Source organism: Bos mutus, chromosome 2 (assembly GCF_027580195.1).
Source record: "Bos mutus isolate GX-2022 chromosome 2, NWIPB_WYAK_1.1, whole genome shotgun sequence".
In the NCBI taxonomy this organism is placed as follows: domain Eukaryota; kingdom Metazoa; phylum Chordata; class Mammalia; order Artiodactyla; family Bovidae; genus Bos; species Bos mutus.
Genome location: NC_091618.1, coordinates 63898328 through 63918667, shown reverse-complemented (window position 1 = coordinate 63918667; position 20340 = coordinate 63898328). Strand labels below are relative to the sequence as shown.

At 53.6% G+C, this 20340-nt stretch overlaps 1 protein-coding gene across 4 annotated transcripts in view; it reads left to right on the top strand.

Annotated features, from left to right (window-relative positions):
• The first annotated feature begins 31 nt into the window (after positions 1-31).
• Positions 32-20340, top strand: part of RALB (RAS like proto-oncogene B) — a 75214-nt gene continuing 54905 nt past the window's right edge. The window contains exons 1-2 of one of the 4 annotated variants that reach the window (XM_070389191.1): positions 32-169; positions 5601-5696. The gene's annotated coding sequence lies outside the window, so the exon portion shown is untranslated. Of the gene's footprint in view, positions 170-416; positions 468-501; positions 521-5600; positions 5697-14464; positions 14615-20340 lie in introns of those variants that run through there. The other 3 variants (XM_005902050.3, XM_070389211.1, XM_070389219.1) reach the window with 3 other exon arrangements.

The window sequence follows — 20340 nt, the reverse complement described above, 5'->3', positions numbered from 1 at the left end:
GTGGCCTGGCCGGAAGGGCGGTGGGCGGGGCGTCCGCGCTGGCGCTCTCCCCGCTACCCGAGAGGCCGGGCGGCGCGGGGCGTCTGCGAGCGGGAGCGGCGCCAGCCCTGCCGCCCTCCTTCACTCTGTACCCATTTGGAAAGCAGCTACTGCGTGTGGCGCGGGAAGGGTAGGGACAGAGGATTCTGGCCGGGTTCCTGGCGCGCTGGTGGCTCCCTGGCCGGTCCGTTGCTAGCGAGCTGGCGGCGACCTCAGGCGGCCGCTTCCTGGCGGCGTCGGGAGTAGGAAGGCGGGAGTGAGCTCACATCCTCCGGCCGGGCCGGGGGCGGGGCCGAGGAGCGGTAGGGGGTGGGGCTCAGCCCTGGGGGCGGGACCGAAGAGTGGTAGGCGCGGCCTGCCGCGGGTGCCCCACCTTCACCCTCAGACTACCCGGGGGCTCAGACGACCACGGGGCTCAGGCGCCGGCGGTGAGGCTTGGGCGCCCGCTGCGCTGATGGCGGACGGCGTGGGAGCGAGCTGGGTGGGGGCCGGGGGAGTGTGGGAGTTTGTGAGCGAGGGCTTGGGTGCTGCTGACTGAATGCATAGGGCGGGTGTGTGCGCGCGCGGGAGGCGGTGGGCTTGTGCTGTGCGGAGAGGCGCTCGTGTGTGCGGTCAGCGCCCGGGTTGTGCCTGGAACGGGCGGCTTCCGGGGCTGGACCCCACCGGCCGTTCTCCGGCCGTCTGTGAAGTGGCCGAGGCAGAGTGCCGGGGTGTCTCAACCCCGAGGTGGAGGGTGGGCGCTGGAAGGGCATTAGATCCCCCAGGGTCCGTTGGCGAAGTTGCGACAACCAGGTGCTTCCTGCCGCTGGTCATCCGGCAACTTAGAGCAGAATGGAGATTCTGATTGAGTCCCTAGTTCTCGTTTGACTTGTCTGGTCCTGCCTTAGTCTGATTCGCACACATACTGTTGGGGCCAGGGGCTGGAGCCAGAGGCAAGAAATCTGGCTTCCAGTTCAAGTCCTGCCACCCAGCCGCTCAGAAGCCTGGGCAGGACATGTGCTCTCTTGGCCTCAGGGGTCCTGGGCTGTAAGTTGGGGGCCGCCCGTGGTGGTATCCAGGAGCCCCTCTTGCCAGCTGCGCTGACGCTGGAGGCCCCTCCCTGCCTTCTCCAGGCTTTCTCTTCAGAGCCCGGGCTGCTCTCCCTTCCTGCCCTCCATCTCCCATAGAATCTGCCACACTCAAGTGCTGGGCTCTGAGCCCGTCAACGAGGCTCTGCGGGTGTGGGGTCTCCCAAGGAAGGGGTTCTGGAGATAAAAGTGGGGGCCATGGTCCAAACTCAGGAGCCAGCCTTCCCCAGTCCACCTCGAAGTTGGTGAAGCCTGGTGAAGGGTGGACAGTCCCATGTCTCAAAGCTCTCCAACAGCTTCACTGCCCTCCCCTCAGCCAGGCCAGTTGGGTGGTCCTCAGGAAAGGGACTCCAGCTGAGTGAGCCTTGATCTCAGACTCCAGTCTTCAGGGCCGCTTGTTTGTTAGGACCCCTTGGGAGGCACTGTGGGGAGACTGTTGACTATATGGGACACCACGTTCACCCTCCACCCCTTCCTCCCAGGCTCCAATCCATCTGTTTTGCATCCTGGTTTTTCTTTTACTGTTTCCTTTCAAGGAGGGATTTGTCAGCTAAAACAAAATTTAAAATTCAAAACCCCTCTGCCAGTCCAACTACAAAATGGGCTAATAATAGCACTTAGGACCATTTTGAGGTTGAGATGAATCCATACATGGAAAAAACTTTGCGTTTAGAGAAATGCGAGCCACTAATATTTACCACACTGGGGCAAGTAAATCCTTTAGGGGTGGGACTGACTGGCAGCCCCCCAGGGAGGCGGTGGCCAGGCCAGGTCTTCTCGGCCCTGTTGGAATGGGCAGAAATCCTGTAGCCAGATGACCTCAGGGTCATCTGTCTTTACAATCTTTGTGGCAGAGGTTAGAGTTTGGAATATGTTGTCCCATACTTTACTGTCTTTGTGGCAGAGGTTGAAGTTTGGAGTATGTTGTCCCATCTCTGCAGTTCCTCAGGACAGGGACCTGGTTCTCTCCCTCTAGGAAAGGGGAATCATACGATGGCCGGTCACCATCCAATGAGTCCTTGCATCGTCCTGAGGGACTCAGAGCCTGCTTATGGGTTTGAGGTGGAGCCACAGGGAGAGACTACTGTCTGCTGCCCCTGCAGCTGGCTTTCCTGTGCCCCTGGGCCCGGACCCTCAGTTCTGTACAAGACTCCTCTCCTTTGCTACTTTCCCTGATGTGGCTAGGGTCTCAAGGACCTACCCCTGTCTTTACATTGACCTTTCAAGCTAACAGAGGTTGTTTGTTCTGTGCCAGGTGCTGACCACCCAGCCACCTTGAGGCTGGCATACACCCCAGAGCTAAGTGCCCTGGTCCCCCAGTGCAGGCCTGTCATGCTGATTCTGGGCAGCAGCCTGCAGTGTGTGTATGTCACATGATCTCACCCCTGCTCAGCATCCTCAGCTGGCCTGGGAGGCCCCCCAAGCTTGCCCTGGCCCACCTGTGGTTCCTTGCCAGTCTCCCGCCCTCCCTCAGAACTTGCTGTGCTGATCTCTGCATTTTCTGTTCAGGGCCGGCCCCCCACCCCAGCCTCCCTCCCTCCTGAACTACCAAGACCCCAGACAAGGCTTCAGTCCCAGGAAAACATTCTCGACTCCTGGTGGATTGATGACCCTTCTCTGACCTCCCTTCACTTCAGGGGCTTTGTTCCTGGGGGACTTCTTTCACTGGGTTGAGTCTGTTTGGCCATCTTTTTCTCCATGGGATTGGAGCTTGGACCCCTGGGCAGCATTTATGTTGCAGCTAGTGCTTGAGGGAAGTCGGTTGAGTGAATGAGTCCATTTGCACCTGCTCGGGATGGTGCTTCCCTGCCCCCTCACTCTGAGCATGTGGGGTCAGCATCATGGGCTCTGTACTGTCCCTTCCCACTCCCCCTGTCCCTTCTTTCCAACTTGGCATAACCGTAGCAACTCACAACAGTGGTCAGGAGCCTGGGCACGGGGTGCTCAGCGGGTTCTTTGTTCAAGTCTCACAGGCCAGAATCAAGGGCTTCATTCCCTTCTGAAAGGCCCTGATGAGAATCAGCTTCTGGGTTCATTTAGCTTCTTTGCATTCAGTTCCCTGGAGCTGTGGGACTGAGGCTCCCCTTTCCGTGCCAGCTGTCAGCCAGGGATGGCTCTTGGCCACCCGTTCCTGGTCAGTTGCCCCCTTCACGGCCACCAGCATTGGGTTGCATCATTCTTCCACTTTGAATTGCTGTGGCTCATTCTCCTACTGCATCTATGCTGCCTTTTCTGTTTTTAAGGACTCGTGATCGCATTGGACCCTGCTGGACGGTCAGTTCCCCTGAGCAGCTGGACCAGGGCAGGAGTCTGGCCCCAGGAGACAGGGTCCCTGTCTGAATGTCCTCCTAGTAGTGACTTGGGCCAGAGAATGATCTGTACAGAAGGCCCAGGGACATTTTCCCTTTCAGACCCATTTGGGTTTGCTCACCTCAGCTTCTTCACAAGGAAGCCACAGCCCACGTGGCCCTTTGTGTCACCCTTGGCGCCCCGGTGCTCTGTGGTCCCCTCCATCTCCCAGGCGACTTGTGAACCCTGGTGCTGTTGTCCCCAAGCTCCGTGGCCTTGGCAAGTATTCCCACCTCCAGTCCCCTCAGTGAGATGGAGATGAACTCATAGAATTGTAAGTGTAAAGTGAAACAATGTATAAAAACTCAGAACACACTCACTTATCCTGTCCTGTTGGTGACCTTGGTCTCTGTTTTGGCCTTAGAGGAGGCATGCCTCCTTCAAGAAGCCTGTCCTCCCTGCCAGGTGGTCAGTCTTGGAGCTCACACCACCAGGCATTGGGGCCCTATCCTTGCTTGCCTGGCTGTTCCTGGCGCCCTGAGGGCAGGGCCCCACTTTCATCTTTGTGTCCGCAGTTGCTAGCTCAGGCCTATATGCAGTAGACGTGTCCAGGAAAGCACAGGAAGGCAAGCAGGACGCCGCTGATGTGGCAGCTTTCCCGTGTGCTGAGCGATGGAGCAGAGCAGCTTGTCTAAAGCTCAGATGCTGCATCTACAGGGAGGAGTCTGGCCTCCCAGGAGTACACCCTGGAGCACCCCAGCCCTTCAGGTGCACTGGGCTCAACATTTCAAAGCTCTGTATCATCTGAAGTTCATGGGATGGCAGAGGCAGGACCCTCATTTCACAGATGGGGAAACTAGACACAACTATAGTTCTCAGCCACAGACTTTCCTGGGTCATGCTGTTGGCCCAGCTGGTAGCCTGGCCCTGTGCAGCAGTTCAGTCCAGTGAGAATGGGCCCACTGAAGAGCCAGACTCTGATTGAGGCCCCTGGAGACTTAGGCTCATGTTTTAGCAGATTTTCCTCAACTTGTGTATTCATTTAACAAATACATATCCAGCATCTGCCCCATAACCTGGGCCCCAACCTGATGTGGGATGAAGCTGCACAGCTCTGACTACTCCTTTGCTGCCCCCCTTCCCAGTTCAGGAATCACCTCCAAGAAGCCTTCCCTGATCACTCGCTCCCTATGTACATCACCCTGTTTTATTTCTCCTGTTTCCTCTATGGTCACTAAATACATGCTTGCTTTAGGAAAATCTAGAAAATGAGTTGTTTAGAGAGAGAGGGGGAAAGCTCTCCTCTTACTACCTACACAAAATCACTATTAACACTTTAGTTCATTGCACATGGTCACCTCTGCAAGACATTTCATTATCCAAGTACCATTTTAATCTGCATTTTTGCTTAACGTTAATCCTGCAACTCACTTATTTTCACATCTCTGAGTCATGAATTGACTGCCCAATTGATGGTGTCTTACAAGCACTGTCGGCCTGTTTTGAAATCCAGCTCTTCCAAAAGGGGGTTCTGTTGGCTTCTGATGGTCGCCTGGGGGCACTGTCAACTTGAGAGCACTTTGCATTAAATTTCACGTACATTCAGTTGCAACCCGCGGTGTTTTTAGGCCGTGGTGTTTTTAGGCCATGGCGTTAGTGCAAACTCAGACTCCAGCCTGCCTGAGTCCTGGCTTGTTCATGTTCTCAGGGCTAATTTTGTTCCCTCCCTACATCTGGCAGGGAATAGCCCTTGCGGGGGTGGGGGGAGGGGGAGGGTGTCCCAATTTTACTTAGATGCCTCTTACTAGCTGCCCCAGCCTGAGATTCTTTTTCTTTCATGATACATGAAACAGTTGTATGTCTTATAATCAATGATGTCTCCAAGGTGATGAAATAACATAAAGAGAACCATCTCGGGTTCCCATAAATTCATCGTGAGCGTCTTTTTAGTGGCCCCACGGGGTTGTCCCTAGCTTTCCTCACCTGTTCCCTTGCTGCATCTTGGGGTTCTTCCTGTTCTTTTCTAAGATAAGAGGCGCTGTTGTCTTTCTTACTCCATGTAGCTTCTTCTGCACTCAGTTTCTTACGGGTAATTCCCCAAAATCTAATTGCTGGATTGAAGGAATGAATATTCCTAAGGCTCTTGACATATAAAGTCTAATGTTTTTAGAGGTTGAGTCTTCTTTCTTCTGGTTGTCTTTGCAGAAACAGAATCAGTACGAACCTGCCACTACCGAGAGCAGCTGGTCGAGTGCTTTCCATCTGTAAAACTCCACAAAGGTGAAGGATAACGTTAATAAGGTAAAAAGGCCCCAGTCAAATGTAGACTCAGGTGTCGGGCTGCAGAAGATTGAAAGTCAACTAAAAACCAGGACTGGTTTTGACGTGTGTGTGGGATCATTGGTTTAATTTGGGGGTCAATCACAGTAACCTCCAAATATTAGGAACCCATAAACCGAGCCCTGGGATTATTTAATTTGTTGTTGTTATTGTTGAGTTACTAAGTCATGTCTGACTCTTTGTTACCCCATGGACTGCAGCATGCCAGGCTTCCCTCTCTTTCACCATCTCCCAGAGTTTGCTCAAACTCATGTTTATTGAGTTGATGATGCCATCCAACCATCTCCTCCTCTGTCACTGCCTTCTCCTCCTGCCCTAAATCTTTCCAGCATCAGGGTCTTTTCCAAATTCCAGTTTATTTTGAGGCATCCAAATATAGCTAAACTTCATTAATTCAAACCTTTTTTTGTAGTTGTGGGCAAGAAGCTTCCTGAACGATGGGATATTGTTCAAAAAATGGTAGGCCACTCAAAATCCATTGTTTGTACTTAAATCGGCACTACCAGAATATTTTCAACAGTTCACATGTGAAATCTAAATCTTCTTCTCCCCGTCTCATGTACAGTTAATTTACTCCCCCAAAAGTCTTCTACGGCATAGAGTTAATCCTCACTCCTCTTCTCTCCTGGCTTTGTCATAAATTGTGGAAGCATGTGTCATGAGTGATGTGTTTACTGGGGCAGAAGCAAGACATTTGTCAGCTTTAACTCATGATTTCACTCTGGAGTACCTCTCATTCTTCTTCTAACTGGTGCAAAGTAGCAAATGATAATAAACAAACCAACAAGTACAAGAAATGCCTCTGCCTATCACTCAGTGACCCCAGGAACTGTATGAGATTCTTGCCTTTAGGGGCCCATCAGTCTGGCCTGCCCGGTACATGGAGACAGTGGGTCACAGGGTGGAGTCTCCCTGCCACAAAGCTTTGGCAGCTTCTCATTTCTCAGGACTGAAGCCAAGCGCCTTCCCATGCCCTTTGAGGCCTGGTTGACCAGCCTCCCTCCTCCCATCTCTCTGGCCTCATTTGACTGCTGGCCCCATGGCTGCCTCAGGGACATCATGGGTTTGTGTGTCTGCGCATACCCCTCTGGGGGCAGCTGGGACTGAGCCTGGCTCTGCACTTGGGCTTCAGGCCATCCACCGTCACTCTGCCATGGGCACCTCCCAGGACGGTTGTGTGCTGGGCCCTATGGCCTTGACCCCAAGGACTGCTCACTTAGCCGTACAGTCACATGGCACAGACATGACACACACAGCAACCCTGGAAGAGCCAGAGAGTGGACCAGAGGTCCCTGGGCTGAAGCTAATTAAATGGCAGCTGAAAATGAGAGAAAGAGAAGCGTTGGGAATAAGCTGTCGGGTGAAGATTGGGCTGGCTGAGAGATGAGGGAGGAGGAGGCTGGAACAGAACCCTGAACTAGATGGATGCCGGAGGCCCCCAGTGGATTTAAGCATGAACCGCAGAAGGGACCATCTGGATTCAAAGCTCAGTTCTGTCATTTATGCAGATATGTGTCCTTGACCAGACGACCCAGCGTCTGTGAAATGGGGATGATGACTTTGCCCCTCATAGGATAAAGGTGGGCTGATAGAGATGCAGGGCTGGCACATTCGGGCAACAACCACCATGTGTGCGTACCCGCTGCTTGCCCCCTCTCACCTGTGCTGAGGCTCAGAGAAGGATGTCTTCGCAGGAAGCGAAGACAGGGTCACGCTTGGGGAGGGGGTCACGCTTGCGGGGGGCACAGGTAACAACTAAAGGGGAACTTCTGTAGTGTAAATAAGCCCAGGTGACTGTACCTAATTCATTTCTCCACCTGGACCCAGGTCTGTTTTATCAGTTAAAGGGACCAGGACAGGGCGGGGGTCTCCCAATGCAGCGCTGCTGGCTAAACAAGCAAATCCCTCAACTCAACCCCAACACCCCAAATCAGAGTCCTTGCAGGTTGGGTTCAGAATCCAAAGTTTTTAAAGCTCCCTTGATTCCAGTGTGCGGCAAGCTTTCAGAACCCCCGGCCAGCTGACCTCTGACAGGTGGTCTTAGTCCTTGGTGGTAGGTTTAGTGCTGAGTCGTGTCTGACTCTGCGACCCCGTGGACTGTAGCCCACCAGGTTCCTCCGTCCATGGGAGTTTCCAGGCAAGGATACTCGAGTGGGTTGCCATTTCCTTCTCCAGGGGATCTTCCCCTCCCAGGGGTTGAACCTGGGTCTCCTGCATTGCAGGCAGATTCTTTACCAACTGAGCCACCAGGGGTTGCTCCTTAGAGTCTGTGTTTCTGTCCCCATCAAGTGCCCTGTGCTGCCATGGGAGCACCTGGTCCAGAACTCACCTGCTGTCATCAGAGATGGGGCGGGTCCCCTGGTCTGACTCAGGTAATGGAACAACAAGGCGGGGGGCCACTCAGTCTAGAACTAAGTCTCTAGACGCCGCCCAGTGCCCTGCCCTGGCAGTCGTCTTTGAGGAGAGGAGAACAGCAAACGTCAGACCTGGGCTGCTTTCTCACCATGAATCAGCTGAATGTAAATGGAAAATGTGTTTTTGAGGCTGGGGATACATTACAGTAGCAGTCCCCCAAACTTTTTGGTGCAAGGGACTGGTTTTGCAGAAGACAATTTTTCCGCGGATAGCTGGGGGTAGGGCGAGATGGTTATAGAAGAATTCTCGCACAGCTGTGGGGAGCAGCTGAAAATACAGGAGAAGCTTGGCTCGCTTGCCCACCATTCACCTGCTGTGAGGCTCAGGTCCTAACAGGCCATGGATTGGTACTGGGGTTGGGGATCCCTGCATTACAGGATGAAAACCAAGACCAAGCAATCCCTCCTTCTTTTATAGCAAAGAAGATGAAATTCTGCAGAGTTCCTGTTGGTTTTGGCTTTTTGTCTTGTAAGAACATAAAAATTATTTACCATCATTGAGGTTCTTTCTGAATTGCCAGAAATATCTATAAACTTTCCAGGGTTATCCAGGGAGCCCTCAGGGCGGTGAGTTACTGCTCACGTGATGAATTCCTATTGCAAATCAGCACTTGCAGATTTCCCCCATGAAGATAGATAATTTCTTGAACCCCAAGTGCTTTTACAGAGCAGAGGTTGGAGAAAAGAGGTTTTACTTTACAGTTTCTAAGTGGGTGATTTTTAAAACTCAGTGAAATGGTTTTCCTGATTGTCAGGCCCGTCACAACGATGTATCAGCAAAAGGAAACATCACCAAGGACATGGTTGGGAGCTGGGGTGTGTGGGGGCAGAGGTATGAAGAAGACCTAGGATTTTTTTTTTTTTTAATGAAAAACACATACACATTTAGAAGTAAATAGCAGGCGTTTCAGGCTGAGAGGGTCTCTGGAAGCAAGAGGCCAGAAAACAGTTTTCACTTTCACATATAATGACAGTGACCATGGCAGTGATAACAGTAAGAAGAACTTGCTTTATTCACGTGGGGGAGGGGGAGGTTTGCCCACATTCCAAGGAGGACACTGACGCTCAGAGAGACCAAGTGCCTGACCAAGGTCACGGCTGGCTTGTACACCCTGGGGTCACTGCACAGCGCTGCCTTATCTGCACAAAGTTGTGGGAGGAGACAGAACGTCATTCTGGCTTGCGCTAAGTCGGATGTTGCTGTTGCTAAGTCACTTCAGTGGTGTCCGACTCTGTGTAACCCCATAGACGGCAGCCCACCAGGCTCCCCCGTCCCTGGGATTCTCCAGGCAAGAACACTGGAGTGGGTTGCCGTTTCCTTCAATGCATGAAAATGAAAAGTGAAAGGGAAGTCGCTCAGTCATGTCTGACTCCTAGCGACCCCATGGACTGCAGCCTACCAGGCTCCTCTGTCCATGGGATTTTCCAGGCAAGAGTACTGTGGTGGGGTGCCATCGCCTTCTCCAAAGTCAATGTACTCCTAGGAAAAATCCTGGAGGGATTCTGCCAAACAGCTGGTGAGAAGTTGTTTTTAAAGAATCATTTCCTGCATGACCATGTCTCACCATTAAGAAAAAAAAGTGTGTATTGACCTTGGGAGAACAGAGAGGAGTGGATAGGAACCCTTTTTCTGAAATAATAACACAGACGGTGCTTCTGGGTGGGATTTTGAGAAGATGCTGGGAAGGGTCTTTGTCCCTCCCGCAAGGCCCGGGTTGCTGGGAGTCCTGCTCACCCATCTGGGTCACAGCTGCCAGGGAAGGGGGAGGGTGACACTCCTCCTTTTCTTGTGAGTTGACGTTCCTGTTTCTATCCCAGGGAGCGCAGGTCCAGCCAGCAGACTGCCTGCTTCCCGTGAGCAAAGCTCTGACCTCGGGTGACGTCCTCACCTTTCAGTGGAGAGGTCTGCATGGATCACTCCTGCATTTCCACCTGAACACAGGGACCAGGGGAGATGCGGTGGGGGCAGCAGGGCTCAGACCCAGGCTGGGTTTGGCTTCTCAGCACACACAGCAGGCACTGACGTCAGGCTGTTCCCTCAGCAGAGCCGGTGAGGGGCATGGTCTGGGGCCCTGCTGCTTCCAGCTCCGTGGCCCACTGTCTTGTGGCCCATCAGCTTATCCTACCCCCGTCTCCTGGCCAAGCTGCTTCCTGGCCTTGTGCCCCTGGGGCAGCTTCTCTGTCTGGTTGGTGGTAGCGCTGTGAGCTCCAGGCTGAGTTTTCTCTGGGGCAGCCCTGGTCCAGATCCCACCTTTGCTGCTTACTGGGCACACAGCTCAGTCATGGTACCTCTTTTCTCTTTGCTGTAAGATGAGGTGATGCAGGGACTCAGGAGGGCAGCCGTGGGACTGGCTGAAGGCAGGCTTGGGAAGCCCTGGGACAGTCCTGACGTGTGGGGAAGCCGTCCCTAGCTGTTAGCCACCCTCCTGTGTGGAAAGCAGTCTTGCTTCCTGTTATCTTCACGCAGTGAGTCCTTGCAACAGAGCCCGGGCAGGCCGCTGCCGGCTGCAGTGTTTCCTCGCCAACCTGGTCCTTGTCTCTCTTTTTTGCAGCTTTGGAGAAGGGAGTAGGGTTTCACTGCCGCTTTGGTAGGACAGTTACTATTTGTGTCTGTGTACTTAGCTGTGTTCAACTCATTGCTGCCCCAAGGGCTGTAGCCCGCCAGGCTCCTCTGTCCGTGGAATTTTCCAGGCAGGAATACTGGAGTGGGTTGCCATTTCTCCCTCCAGGGAATCTTATTTTTTGGGTCTGTGATAAGAACCTGATGACCATGAATGACAGGGGGGCTTGCTGTAGCAGTCGGTCCACGAGGGAGGTGGCAGGGCTCACACAGGAAACTGCTGCTCCTCAGAGCCGGGGCCTGTCTCTAGGTGGCAAAGGAGAGGGTGGAGACCCATGGTACCAATGTCCACACACCTTGGGCTGGATTCAAGCTTTTTTTTTTTTTAATTGAAGTATAGTCGATTTACAATGTCATGTTAATTTCTACGGTACGGCAAAGTGACTCAGTTATGCACGTATGTACTTTCTTTTCCATATTCTTTTCCATTATGGCTCATCACAGGATACTGAATATAGTTCCCTGTAGGAGCTATGCGGCACACGGCTCTATGGTGGAGCCTTGTTGTCTGTCCATTCTGTAGATAATAGTTTGCATCTGCTCACCCCGAAGTCCCAGTCCATCCCTCCCCACCCCCTCTCCCTGGGCACCCAGAAGTCTGTTCTCTATGTCTGTGATTCTGTGTATGTCTTATAGATAAGTTCATTTGTGTTATATTTTACATTTCACATACAAGCGATATCATATGATATCTGTCTTTCTCTGACTTACTTTACTCGATAGGACAATCTCTGTGTCCATACGTGCTGCTGCAAGTGGCATTATTTTATCCTTTTCTATGGCTGAGTAGGATTCTCAAGCTTTTAGTTTGCACTAATCTCTCATTTGGACACAGCTGGACTCCTCTCTTAAGATAAATCATAGCAGACACTTATATGGCCTGTGCCAGTCCAGGCACATCGCACAGGTGGGCACAGGTATCTGACAGTTTCAGCTTTGGGGTCACGGCCTCCCCATCTAAGCCCTTATAGGACACTCAGGAGTGCTGACTCAGCAGTTGGGTTGTGGAATCCAAAGCCCAACTGATGTGGGGCTTGAGGGGAAGTCGTCTTCCCAGCGGTATGGCCAGACCTTTGTGCTCTTGTGAGATGGAAGGTGCAGGGTGTATGCTGTGGCTATTGCTTGGGATCGGCTGCTGCCAAGCGGGCCGGGCCCCCCACCCCCGAGATGCCTTACCCCCACCCAGAGCAGCAGGGCTGAATCCAGGCGAGGAGCTCTCCAGGCAACTGTGCCTCCTCTGTACTTTCCCCCAGACCCACATTTCCTGTGCCCCAAGCAACAGGCGCATCAGCCCGGGCAGTTCCAGGGCTGCCGTATCACGTGGTCAAGGTGAGGGCTGAGGTATCAGCTAAGGTTAGAGCCAGGTTCCCTGGGGAGCCTTGCCGGCAGAGGCAGCGGTGTGCTGGCTGCCCGGCCTCCGTGCAGACTCAGTGTCTGGGGCTGCCCTCTGATGGCTCTGGGACAAGTGCAGGGAGCATGACTCGGGACGCCCCCCAAATTGTCTATGGGGGGCCTAGACAGGCCTCCTCTGTCTATGGTCATTTCCTTTGGGTGGGTTTGGCAACCATTTCAAGACAGGTGTCCTTCCTTGGTCACTGGGCTGATGGTCACTCTCCACATGCAGTGGGGGCATGTACTCCCTGGCAGAGAGGTAGGGGTGCAGGGACTTCTGCTGCAACCAGTCAGGGGGCTGAGCTTGTTGAAGCCAGAGCTGGGTACAGATGGTGGGTGGGCCTCAGCGAAAGAGTCCACCAGGCCCACCCTGGCTCATGCCTGTGTACAGATAGGTACACTCCCCCACCCCCACCCCCAACATACACCCCTCATAGGAGCTCTGACTGCAGTCACAGAGACCAGGGCCGAAGATGAGAGAAGCTGAGTCAGAGGTTACTGAGCGTGGGAAGACTCCTGGGGGAGGCAGAGATGGGCTGTGGAAGGGTGGTGATAGTGGCTTTGCCTTCCAGAGCCATCTCTGGAGGCTGGGATGTTCAGGTTTCTCCTGCTGGCCCCGCAGCCCCCTGGGCAGGGCTTTCCATGTGGGGTTGTCAGCAAGAGCTCCCCAACTCTGAAACACCACCTCCCACTGCCCCCACATTGCCCTGTGTCCACAGCGTGCTGTCCTTGCCCTGCTGGACTTGCTAAAGCCATTCCAATTTCTCTGAGACAGCCCTGTTCAGCCTTGCCCGCCCCCTTCCTGGGCTTCCCCACCCCCAGCCTTTGTTTCTCTTAGCACCCCGGCCTCCAGTGCCTTCCTCCTCCTCTCCCACCCTTGTGTTTGGCAGGATCCTCTTTGCTTTTTCTAGCCTGGTTCTGCAAAGCTCCACCTGCCATGGGACACACCTGGCCGCCTGCTTCATTCTGCTGCATTTCCACTTCGCCCTGAAGTTCTCTGAAACCTGCTCCTCATTCAAGACCTTGGTTTCCTGCTCTGTAAGATGGGACAGTACCATGTCGGGAATCAAGTATGAAGATTGTTTGCTGTGACCTTCGTGGAAGCACCAGCACACAATAGGTGCTAAATAAAGCCATCAGTCTTTCCTGCTCTACACCAGGCGTGAGGCCACTCAGGTGGAAGACACTGGAGGAGGGGGCACCTCACCTCTCCCAGGACTGAGGAGTAGATAATGGGGAGCTCCAGGGGAGGGAAGGGAGGCGGAGGGGGGTGAATGACAGGGGTGCCCCTCCGGGTGCTGGGTGCTATCAGGGAGCAGGAGGAGGCTGGGATCTGGGACTTGCCTGGGAGACAAGGAGGTCTTGGAAGTTGTTGAGGGGACAAGGCCAGGCCTTGATTGTGGAGGGGCAGGAGGGAGTGGAAGGAGGGGAAAGGGGAAGAGACTGGAGGCTTTGGGAGAGACTCTGGTCCAGGCCTTCCTGCCCCTGTCACCCATCCTGGGATGAAAAGGGGAGCATTTGGAGCCCTTTCCAGAGATGTTTTGTACTCGGACTAGGGAAGGAAGATGGAAGGACCCCAGCTTCCCTTCCCCTGTGCCTGCCCACTTGCTTGGGTTGAATTCCAGTCCTACCCCAACACCCTCTGTGTCTGTCTACTGGGTGCCGGCTGCTTTCTGGACTTCACTTTTCTGCCTGCTTTCCCTGCTGTCTCAGCTCCAGTGGGCAGAGCTCTGAGCACCAGTCACATGGGGAAAGGGGAAGGGGCAGAGCAGGTGGCGCCTTCTCTGGGTCCCTATCCCTAGGCTCCCCCCGGCCCCAGGGGCCTGAATTCCCGGCACAGTGCCCAGCCACTGGCATGTGGTCGGCATAGCATCATGAAATGACTGCTTATTGGATGCTGGAGTCTCCGGTTGTTCAGTGAGTGCCCGATCATGTCTACCCCTGCCCCTCATATGTTTGGGGTCCAGGATTTGGTGGGGGCAGGAGCAACAAGCCTGGTGGGGGTGACTGTCTCCACTCCCATCACGTTATCTTTGGGCATCTCAGCACATTCCGGGAGGCCACGTGCTAATGGGTGTGTGGCCCAGGTGACGTGTGTCTAAAGGTGGAGGGGCTGAGGGGGTGACCACAGGGGCAGCCGTGTCTGTTCCATGTCTGAAATGTGCTGGCCTCCTCCAGGAAATGGTTTACTTTTCTTCTCACCGAGTTTGGCAGCCTTTGGGGAATTTTGGGAGGGAGGGGGGACCCTGGAAGGAAACCACCGTGGGACCCTTTGTTTCCTTAGAAGCCTGAACACAAAGAAAGGATGAAGTGGAGGTGGGGCTGCAGAGGGCTTGTTTTTTCCCCTTTGGAACCGGCCAGCCCGAGTCAGAGGAGGAGGGTGTTATCCTTCCAGTCTAGCGCTTTGCTCCTTCTGATGGTCTGAACGTGGAGGAGGATTTCGGCAGCTGGTGGTAAGAGTGGGCAGAGGGCAGTTTCTGTGTGAAACAGAGGCAGGCGGGTGGGTGCAGCGAGTGCCAGGCTGCATGGTGCCCCTGGGATTTAGGTGTTGGCCTTCTCACAGGGAGAAGCCCAGAGAGATGAAGGGGCTTTCGTGGCGTCACACAGCAGGTATTGGTAGGGCTGGGATTTGAACCCAGGTCTCCGTGGCTCCAAAGTCCTGCTGAAGCATCCCCCTTAATGTAAAGAACAGCAGGATACACACAGGCCCCCTTCCCAATCTTGTTCTGGATCATTCCAGGCCCTTCCCTCCAGTAGTGTTTACCTTGACCACATGCCAGCCATGGTCGTGCCTTCTGCCCTGTGTGCTGCTGGGTTAGTGAGGGAGTGGCTTCCAGGCATCGAGTGTGAGTGCTGGGGACTTGGGGAAATGGTGTCCTTATGGTGGGACTTCCAGCTGCTACTCCGACTGCTTTTGGGTGGGACGGTGAGGGCTTAGCTCCAAGGGGAGCGAGAAGATCCCTCTGGGGAACTAGGAGCAAAGTCAGTGGTCCTCGCAGGGAGAGAGAAAGTCTGTTTGCCTCCCAGGGACCCAGAGTACCAGGGGAGGAAGCTCAGGACAGATTGACAGGACTAACAGCCACAACTTCCTGCTGGGAGCAGGTCCAGAAATAGGGGGAACTGGTTCCCCTCAAGCCCCTAGGATAACGACTATGAAAAAGCAGAAAGTAAGGGTGGGCGAGGCTGTGGAGAGAGTGGAACCCTTCCACACTTTTGCAGGAATGTGAAATGGTGCACCCACTGTGGAAAAGAGCATGAGGTCCCTCAAGAAGTTAAAAAGTACCGTATGATTGCAATTCCACTTCTGGGTGTGAAACCTAAAGATTTGGAAGCAGGGTCTCAAAGAGATATTTGAAAGCTGTGTCCACAGCAGCAGCATCCATAATAACCAAAAGGCGGAAGCGCCCCCAAGTGTCCACTGTTGGATGAATAAAATAACTATATACATATATATGTATATGGTTATTATATGTATGTAATAGAATACTACTCAGTCTTAGAAAGGAAATTCTGACACATGCTACTACATGGATGAACCTTGAGGATGTTAAAGGAAGTGAAAGGAGCCAGTTACAAAAGACTGACACTGTGTGATTCCATTTACACAAGACCCCTTATAGGAGTCAGATCCATAGAGGCATAGCTCCCCCTGGAGCTAAGCCCTAAGAGGGGTGGGAGCCAGGGGCTGGTGGGGAGGAGGGTCCTGGGAGTTACTGTTTAATGGGAAGAGTTCTGGAGATGGATGGTGGTGATGACTGTACAAGAATGTAAATGTGCTTAGTGCCACTGAACTGTGCATTTAAAAATGGTTGAGATGGTGAATTTTATAGTGTGTATTTTGTTTTTTTTATTTTTTTTTTTTTTTTGGCTGTGTGGCATGTGAGATCTTAGTTCCCCAGCCAGAGAGCAAACCCATACCTGCTTCTTGGGAAGGCAGAGACTTAACCACTGGGCCACTAGGAAAGTCCCCTATAGTGTGTATTTTACCACAGTTAAAAAATAATAAATTAATTCAAAACAAAATATAGGAAATGGATGTGAACCAAGGCCTCCTACAGGCCGGATTGGCAGCGAGCTCTCTGCATTGTGTTATTTAACTCTCCCCTCTACCCCATATCTTGTGTTACTTGTGTTAGCTGACTCTCCTGCAGACAGGAAAACTGAGGCTCAGAGCCCTGACATGTCTTGCTTGAGGTCCCTCTGCTGCAGGCCAGGATATAAGTCAGCCTTACGTTCTGACTGAGAGCTGGCTTCAGCGCATCACTCTGGGCTGTAGCATCAGGCACTCAGTCTTCTGGGGTCTAATGATTTCAGTTGGGGCTTCTCCAACCTAAAGGACAGCAGAAGAGTACAAGGAGCCATGCAATTGGTGGTGAAAATGTGTGCACAGATCAGAGAGGCCTGAATCCAGGAGAGTTAGTCTTAGAGGAGGGGCTGGGATTGGATAAGACCTGGAGGTGCCTCCCTGCACCCACCTTCCTGAGGGGTAGGGCTGCCGCACACCATCTCACTGAACCCTGCTATCCTTGCTGGGGGGGTTCTTGCATGCCCTGGGAGCGAGTCACTCTGTCCAGGCCTGCCTTCTCAGCAAACCTTGCAGCCGGGGCTTTGACAACATTGGTGGGTGTGGACCATTGAGATCTGCCCACCCAGAGACCCCTGGGCTTGGGTAGCATTGTCGCATTTTGCAAGTGAAAATACAAGATGCGTAGCTGATTTTGAATTTCACCAATGAATGATTTGTAGTATCGATATGCCCCCAATATTGCATCTCTAGTTGATGTTGCAGCCTTAGTAGTCTTGGGACTTTGTCCACTGAGGGAGGGGCAAGTGAACGGATGCTCTGGGTGTTCCAGATCAGGGGCCTGCTGCCATTGGTCATCAAAGCCTGGGCCCAGCCTGTCACAGCTCTGCTGAGACATATGTGGTGGCCTTGGGTCAAGCCACCACCCCATGTGAGTTGACAAGGCCGACAGCAGGGGCCCTAATCACTAGGTATGAGTAAGATGGGCCGCAGGCCATGCTGCTGTGTGTGCCACGCAGGGTCTGCAGTGGAGGACTGCCACTGTTGAAACGTTGGGGGTCTGTGTTCCCGATCTGGCATGCTGGTCGCTGCATGTGCCTTCTCTGTCATGTGTCTTCTCTGTCTCTTGCCTGTAATCTCAACACCTCCAGACAACCCTCTGGCTGCCCTTCTCTTGTGTCCACCACCTCACACCTGCCTCATCAGGGTGTCTCCAGTTCAGTGAATGGCACTCTCTCATTGTGGAGCCTCCTAATCGTATTCCTCCAATTCCTCCATTCCCTCATCCACACACCCAGCCATCTGCCCACCTGTCCATCCACCCAATCAACTGTTTGTTCATCCATCCATCTACCCATCCACCCATCCATCCATCCTCCTACCCATCTATCCACCTATCCATCCACCCAGCCACCCATTCATTCACCCATCCTCCCATCCATCCACTCACCCATCCATCTGTCCACCCACTCATCTACACATCCCTCCATCCACCCAACCATCCTCCCATCCATCCATCCATCCATCTGCTCATCTACCCACACATCTATCTATCCATCCATCTACCCATCTACCCATCCACCCGTTCATCCACCCATCCTCCCATCCATCCACCCATCCTCCCATCCATCCACCCACCCACACACCCAGCCATCTGCCCATCTGTCCATCCACCCAATCAATTATCTGTTCATCCATCCATCTACCCATCCATCCACTCATCCATCCATCCTCCCACCCATCTACCCACCTATCCATCCACTCAGCCACCCATTCATTCATCCATCCTCCCATCCGTCCACTCACCCATCCATCTGTCCACTCACTCATCTATCCATCCTTCCATCCACCCATCCATTCTTGCATCCATCCATCCATCTACTCATCTACCCTTCCATCTACTCAACTACCTGCCCATCTATCCCCACCCATCTACCCATCCATCCATTCATCCACCCATCCTCCCATCCATCCACCCACCCACACACCCAGCCATCTGCCCACCTGTCCATCCACTCAACTGTCTGTTCATCCATCCATCTACCCATCCACACATTCATCCACTCATCCATCCATCTGCTTATCCATTCATCTACCCATCCACCCATCCATCCATCTATTCACCATCCAGCCATCTACTCATCTACCCATCCATCTATCCATCCACCCATCCTCCCATCCATCTACCCACCCACACGTCCATCCATCTTCCTATCCATCCATTCATTAGTTAACGAGCATTTCATTGTAGCAGGCACTTTGATGTTTAACATCTCAGCTGTAGGAGGGACTAAAGGAATTAATATTTAAATGTGAGTGGCTGACAACAGCCATCAGACCTCCAGTGAACCAAAGGACCTGATCTCCCATGTTTCAGCACCAGGTCATATGGGGAGAGATTGTCTAGCCTTGCGTTTAGATGGCAGCAACTCCTCTAACAAAGCTCCTAGAGAAGACTTCAGGCTGTGATGAGATGGGAGCAGAACATTGCGGGGCCAGGAGTCTTGGGAGGCCTCAGCAGCAGGGAGCTGAGCTGGCTCTGCCAAAGGAGTGGTGTCCACCTTGTGTGGGCACCCCCACGGGAGGGGTGAGAGCAGAGGACGTGAGAGACACTGTTCCCTGACAGCTGGTGTCTGGCAGAGCTCTGGCCCATAGCAGGTGCTCGGCAGACTTGGGACTGTCACCAGACAGAGGAAACCAAGATCCAGAGAGGGGAGGTGACTTGGCCAAGGTCACAGAGCCTTGCTGCCATGGGACTGGGATAAAGAGTGTGTGGACTTGTGAGGCACAGCTGGTTTGAACTCTGAACCTCACTGACCTACCTGTGAATAGGAAATTTCACCTCCCCCTTGGAGTGTGCTCCATGAAAGATGCCAAAGGGTGTTGTGAACCAGTCAGCCCCGGACCTGGTGATGTGCTCGCCTGAAGAGCTGAGGGGCAGGGCAGGCCCCAGTCTCAGTTGAGAGGCTCCCCATGGCCTCAAATCCACCCCTGTGGCTTCCTGAGCTCTGGGCCTCATCTCCTGCCTGTCTAAGGTGAGGGCAGTGGCCCAAGGGGCAGAGGGCAGGAATCTGGCCTCAGGCTGCTTGGCCCTTCCTGTGTGCAGGGGGTCTGCACAGCCCCCTAGGTTACTTCCTACGGATTCTGGCCCGAGTGTCACCCATTGTGGCTGGATTTGCCTCCTGCGTGGGTTTTGGAAGGAGGTCCTGGGAGTGTGACTCTTGCCATCTTCTTCTCACCGTCCCACTGGGGGCCCAGCCTCCCTGGGAGCCTGCAGCTTTACAGCCCTGGGGCCATACTCACCTCATTGCCGCTTTAATTGTGATCCTGTCTACCCAGTTTCTTCTTGGCCATTGTAAAGAATTAAAACTCCCCAGAAAAATGGATGCTAGAAAAGGGACTTGTTCCCCAAGCCCCAGCCCAGAAATGTTGTTTTTTTGGCCATGCTGAGACCAGGGCCCACACCCAGGTTTCCTGCAGCAGACATTGTAATATTTTGATGGTCTTGCTTCTGGAGGAGAGACTCGGGGCTGGGGGTGATTCTGCTGATAATAGTCAGCTTTCTTTCAAAAGCAAGAGTCTCCCGGCTCAGGGGTCCCTTATCCCCTGCCAGTCACCCCACATCCCTCAGACCTCTGACCTGGTAGCCTTGTCCTGCTTTCTGGAACAGCTGCAGGGAAGAGATGGGGCTATCCATAAAAAAGAAAAACATGTTAAAAAAGTCTTGTTCCATGAAAAAGTCATGGCGGGGGAGGGGTGGGGGATTGGCATTTATGGGTGGGAGGGGCAGAGTGACAGTGGCTGCAAGAGCAGGTTGACTGTGGGGCCCCTCCCCAGCTGCTGGGGCAGGGGCTGAAGTGCAGTTCCGCCCCTCTCCCAGGAGCAGGCAGGTGGTAACGAAAAGGCCTGGGGTTCCCTGGATCACACTGCTGGGGCAGCGGTTGGGGGGTGGGAGTAGAGAGGAGGGGGGCCCCTCACCAGGATTGCTGTGATTGCACTAGGGCAAGAACAGAGCCAGTCAAGGCCAAGCACCAAGCCTGGCTCTTCCCTTTGGTCCTGTGGGCTCCTGAGGCCCAAGGTCCTCATCTATAAAGTGAGGAATAGCAGCCCCATAGGCCACAGCAAAGGGCATGAGAGAGCAAAGGACAGGCTCCG